Raw genomic sequence first — 6366 nt, 5'->3', positions numbered from 1 at the left:
GTACTTTTTTTAATAAAATCTTTAATTTATTCCCAAGATTTAAAGAATACAAATTCTGCTCAAGTACGTGCCAAATCCTTTGTAAAACTTTAGCATTTGACTAGAAAATCGCCACTATAAAGGCATTCCAACTCTCCAATAAAAGTTAAAATCTCCATAATTTTGACAAATTCAAAGTAATGTTATCACATGTCAATTTCTTAGAAAAGTTCTAAATACTTCACTTAAATGTGTTAAATGCTAAGAATGTTACGAACATATCAAACTCTTAGAAAAGAAAACTTCATCAGTAAATTGACAAATGTAAGGCTACCTCAAGCACATGTCAATTACTTACATTTATAATCAATACAAGCACATGTCAATTGCTTACATTTACAAGCACATGTTAATTACATTACTTACATTTATAGTTAATAAAGAAATTATCTCCTTCCCAAGTCAAAACTACTTGAGTTGAGTTTCCATCTTATTATTTTAGATTTTTCTCAAATCAAGAGGGCCAAGAAGAATAAAAACATGATAAAAAAGATGTGTGTGTGTGTGTGTGTGTGTGTGTGCAAGTCCTTTATACCAAAATTAAGGCTAAAAATAAAGAATACAAAATAAATGATTACATGTGAACAAATAAATTTTTTGAATAATAAGGGCAAGCATAAAATTCGGCCATTATTTGAAAATCATTGAAATTGTTGAATTTGAGTATTGAACTAGCACACAAACACAACATCAAAGCATGTACAAGTAAGATTGAAAATTGATTCAATTTAAAAAACAAATTATGTTAATAAAACATTGTATCAAATGCACAAAGTGTAAGCTTGTGTATCTAGATTTGGTATAATAACAAATAGGCACAAATTGTAAGCTTGTGTATCTAGATTTGGTATAATAACAAATAGGCATTAGGGGACTCTATGTAAAATCATGCATCTAACATGTATGCATTATGCTTTGGGCCTCCATCCAAGGTCAGCACTTACCAATATAGAATTCTCCATTTTCTTTTTTCCGTACTTTCAATAAAAATCGATTGAGCTTGAAGGCCATTCTTTTTCTCACTAGTTAGAAAAAGTGTTTGTTTTTGACACTATGTCACTATATGCTTTATCCTCCACTTACAATTTAGTATATCACTATATGAGTGTATTACGTTATTACAAATCAATGATCCATCCTCTCTACTTGTAAGTTTATAACTCCATAGGTATGGTCAACTTGCTAACTTTATTTTTTAAAAGCTCTTTATAAGGGGTTGAGGTCACGAGTGTTTATTCGAGTACCAATGGTCATATAACCTGGTTCGTAGTGTAATTTTCTCGGCCAAAATTTGCCTCTAATTTTGAGGGTTAAAATTTGCACATTTTATAAATCCCTACAAATGTAGGGTTTCTAGTGATTTTCAAGTCTGAATCCTGGTTAGGTTAAACCTACGCATTGCCTTTAATTTTAAGCGTTGAAACAAATATTTTTTTTGGAGCAGTGTTGTGCACGTTGTAAATGGGATGAAGGGAAAGTCAATGGTGTACTACTACGCACTATGCCCCACCTCGTGTTGTGTTTAAAAATGATCCTTCATGTGGGTATAGTTGGCAGTGTGCTTTGAAGTGGACGACTCTTCATTCAATGGCGACGCAGGGGAAGGAAGAGAGCACTTGCACATACTTCTCACACTATGCCAAGAAGCCCACTTCCTTCTCTCTGTTACCCCTTCGCAGGAAGAGCAATCGTGTTAAGAAGGCCGTCTTGCTTTCTCTTCTTCGAGATGCCCAAGCCCTTCTCTCCCACGCGAGAGAGCGTGTGAATGGCCGCTTGCGCGAGCTTTCTGCTCAGTTGATGCAGCTCGCCACTCTCGAGAAGGTCCATGCAGGCCTTCTCACGCCAGGTAAGACGATCTCACGAACACCCTGAAATTGTTTTGCATGCTCGATTTCTAAGGTGGCCGGCTTAGCTAGTTTTCATGCACTGAAAATTCCTCTTGCCAAAATAAATGTTGCAGAGCATAGCGAAGCTGACGGCTTGCACCCCCGGGAATTCTGATCTCCTTTCAACGGCTGCTTACGCTTAGAAGTTTAAAACTTATCTTCGTTTACAATCAAGCAAGATTAGCCTTGGCCGCATATTACTTGGTCATGCAAAGTGCTGCATGAGTAGAAGTTATCTTCAAAGAAGATTTAAGCAATAGTTCAATAAAAAAACATATAATAATAACTTCTAGGTCGTCCTACATAAGTTGTCTAGGGATTATATAAGAAGTGCTTGGGTATGCACATGTAATTAACATTAAGAAAACAATCTATGGGTTTAAATCTACTTTAGCACTAAAGGTGGACTTTGGGCTACCATTTAAACGCCTTAGCGGTTGTTGATAGGTGTGGGATGATATGGATCCGGTAGCTACTACATGTACAAGTTAGTATCTGGTTTAGAGGCCTAATACTTAGGTGCTCTCTCCATTGCTGACGTGTGACTAGCTCACAAAGGCATGCATCATTGTGCATGTGGAAAGAGGGTCATCATTAATGGCATGTAGCTCACCTTTGTAAACTGATGCCCCCTCCCACCAAGGGGACAAAAAGGTTTTACAACCTATGAATTCCTAAATACCTCCCATTCATTACCCCATCATTAATTGTAGAGATCCCACCTTTGTAACTAGCCTCCTCTCTCTCAAGGAATAAAAGGTTTTTAGTGAAGTCCTCTATACCACTCATTTACATGCCTTTCCCCATTTATCACCACCTTGTTAATGCTAGAGACCCCACCTTGGGTATAGCATCAGTCCTAGAGGCTAGATACAAGCACTTTTTGTAGGAAGTAGGATTTTCTTACAAGAATTTTTTTGTTTAAAAAATGGGTAGTGATTGGTAGCTTCTTTGTTGCTTCGTTCTTTTCTGCATCTCTTTCGCTTTTTCTTATTGAATTCTTTTCTTCTTTTTCATTTTGATATTTCCCTCTTCATTGTGCCTTTGGTTCTTTTTCTTACACACTGATGTGACATTATGTCATGCAACGGGTGGTCTTACCATGAGCTTCTTGAGTCTCTAAGGCAGTGTCGAGGACCCCAAAAATGCGAGCACAAATGAAATATTTTTACGAGAAGGTCTTAGCCTGTATGGCCAATGTCTAATCCCAATGCAAAACATGGAAATAAAATATGTATCACTAGGACGTGCAATATTCATGTGGATCACACTTATTTTAATGCAAGAAAATGTGTGATTACAAATTAAGTGCATGAGCACCAAAGCGTGCTATCCTCTTCCATCTTCTCTTCCATGCAACCCTTGCTTGGAGCATAGTCGTAGATGACAACAACCACCATGCTAAAATCATTGAGGCACATGTTGTCCAAGCCATTGGTATGCAAGACTCACAATCCACCCACAAGGTTTCAATCTCTTCCATAGAAACAACCTCTAGAAGAAAATATGTATGTATGTATGTATGTATATATATATATATATTAAATATAAGGTTTTCAAACTTGTGAGTTTGTGTGAACCACAAAAAAAAACAATAAGGATGTGACCTTATCCTTATCCGTGTGGTTGCTAGAACTCCTCGTGAACTACTCTGCTTCTCCACCTCATTTTGGTGGCTGTTGGTACGTGATGGTGGAGATACTGCTCACAGACTAGCCCATGCTACTTTTGTTTTGCTGATGACGATGATGCTATTGATGGCGGCTCTTTTCAGTAAAAGCTCTTACCTTGTTATTGTAGGAGATGATCGTCTTACTGGTTGATGCACATGATGCTGTAATGCTTGTCCTGATGATGAGTTTTTTTGAGCTTTTATGTGCAGATTTCCCATGATTAAGGCTACCAAGTCAACACCATTCTCTGAGGCTTTTGTTTTTTGTGTGCTGATCTTTAATGCTAACTTTGGCTTGCCTAATCATCACTGCAGTTTCTTTTCTCTACTTATGTGTGCAGTCTTGCTCAAGATGCTTTGTGCTTGTGTTCAACTGTTCTCAAAAACATCCACAAACTGTCTCCTAACGACACCATCTGCTCTAATACAAGTTGCATCCTCCCATGTGCCACTGTTGATAATAGCTTCAACGATCACTTCAATCGGATTGAGATCTTTCCACAATGGGGCATTGTGCCTTACTTGCAAGCTGATTAGCTAATGTGTAGCTATAGCTATTGCCTTTGGCTTGTTGTGTGAAGCTTGTTTGGCGTATTGCTTTATGGTTGATGAGATGAGCAGCAAGATTCTCTACTTATCTCTCTCTTTCTCTTTCCTTGATTACCCTAATGCTTAAGTGCAAGACAAATCAAGTTATCATGACCATCCATCTCCTTTCTTGTGTAGCAGTCCTTCTTTTTAAGACCACTTAGCAAAAAGTATAGGAGAGAGATCTAAATACAAGTATAACCTAAGCACCTTGCCTAACCTAACTAGCCCGGCTCTGATACCATGTTGAGAAACATGGACCAAGGCTAGACTTAAGCTATGGTGGATTAAAGTAAATGCTAGACATGATTAAGATAATGTCATGAACAAGAGTAAAGAATAACTAAAAAGAGATGAACAAGAAATGCAACCAAATGGACTTACTTGATATTGCTAGAGATGAGTTGATTGTGTTTACATTGCTTGAGATGAGTTGATTGTGTTTACATTGCTTGAAGGTGCCCCTTTTATATGAGGTAGCTCTACTAAGTTGCTCTTGAGAGCTAATGTGGGATAAATTAGCTTTGATGATGTGGCAACTTGTTAGATGACCTTGTACCTTACTCACTCCCAACTGCTTCCTTGTGCACTTTAGCACCACATTTCTTAACAACTAAGGTATTGAATAAAATCATGGCTATTGTGCCTTACAAGTTCTCAAATTCTTAAAAACTTTGCTGAATGTGCTTCGATATCGATGAGATTTCTTTGTGTATTCTATGACATCAAAGATTTTTATCTTGTGCCACATTAGCACAACCAATTCGTGTAACTATTGCAAGTCTTTAGCAATTTGTATTGTATTGTTTGGTATAATGTTCAATTGACAAAGCACATAGTCTGAGGAAAGCTGTACTTCCCTACTCAAAAACTTTGACGTGTGTTTCCCTAAGAGAACAGTTTTGAGTCCTTTTTGTTCTTTTCCTAGAACAATTCACACATCTTTAAACAAAGATGATATCCATATAAACGGCATCTATGCCATCTATATAGTGTCTACACACTACTGGAAATCAAGAGTAGCATGTAGGAAATGAGAGTCATACAAACCCCCAAGCCCACGAGTAGATACATACCTATCTACGTGTCTACATTAGCAACCACTCTAGGTTCCTAGCACTATAACTGTGTGGCTCCACAACCACCCATGTCTCTATGGACATGTATATGGGTTATCCATGCTCACATCTAAACACTACTAGTACTGTCCAAACACACTTCTAGAATTGTGGGCTCACTGGACACCTCTACCAAGTCAAACACTACATAAACAAATCGTAAACCACTCTCAACCCCCCAGACAATGGTTCACTACAAAGTAATAAATAAGAAATCCTTTCTCATTTAGTCAGTTTCGTATATACATATGCTATGATATGTGGTTTAGGAATGCCTCCAATAGACCTTATACTATATGTGGTTTAGGAATGCCTCCAATAGACCTTATACTATATCAATAACCTCTAACTATGGGCCTAAAAGGGTAAATTTTTAGCCTAATGTGGGCATTTTGGGCCATTTTTATCATTTTTAGTAGTTAATTAGGCTATTTTAGCAGTTTAAAAATAATTTTCTTTAGCTAGGTTGTAACCCAAATGTGGGTTTTATCAAGGCTCCATATTTATTTGTAGGTGGGATGATCGATTTTCATCAAAGCTGATGTATGATGTCAAAATATTTTTCCAAGTTATAATTAAGTGCTAGGAGCACAGGAATGTGTTGCTAAGCTTGGCGGAAGTAAGAAAATATAATTATCTGCAATTATAGTGATTCTAGGTGTGAAATGAGTAAAAAGGACTAATTTTTGGGTGCCTAGGAATTGGAGCTGTGAAGAGGTGTAATGTATATGTGAAGAGGCCCAAAATTTTCATGTGGAGAGGTTGTGGAGTAGTTTTTTGGTGCCTCCTTCGAGGGGATCTTGGGGGGCTGATTATTTCTCTCTCTCTCTTTCTAGTTGGTGAATGTGTTGGGGATTGTGTTAGCCATGTATAAGAAGGGTGAATGCTTATGCCCTTGAATGCTCTCTAATTTTTGTAGAATTAGCAATCTAATTAAGGGTAATTAGTGGGTTCAAGAGAGGAGTGTTTGATCATTGAGAGTTATTTTTTTATGAAATGAGAATGGAAAGAAATGGAGGAGAATCTTAGAGAGCCACAATAACACATTCCTTGGTCTTGGAGC

The 6366-nt window shown here is 37.4% G+C and overlaps 1 long non-coding RNA gene across 1 annotated transcript; it reads left to right on the top strand.

Annotated features, from left to right (window-relative positions):
• The first annotated feature begins 1617 nt into the window (after positions 1-1617).
• Positions 1618-3220, top strand: LOC147620310 (uncharacterized). The gene is made up of 2 exons (XR_015261803.1): positions 1618-1885; positions 2000-3220. It is a non-coding gene; the product is annotated as an uncharacterized LOC147620310 (long non-coding RNA).
• The last annotated feature ends 3146 nt before the right edge of the window (positions 3221-6366 follow it).

Source organism: Cibotium barometz, chromosome 32 (assembly GCF_041138505.1).
Source record: "Cibotium barometz isolate CiBa-2024 chromosome 32, ASM4113850v1, whole genome shotgun sequence".
NCBI lineage: Eukaryota > Viridiplantae > Streptophyta > Polypodiopsida > Cyatheales > Cibotiaceae > Cibotium > Cibotium barometz.
This window is presented reverse-complemented; position numbering and strand designations above follow the sequence as displayed.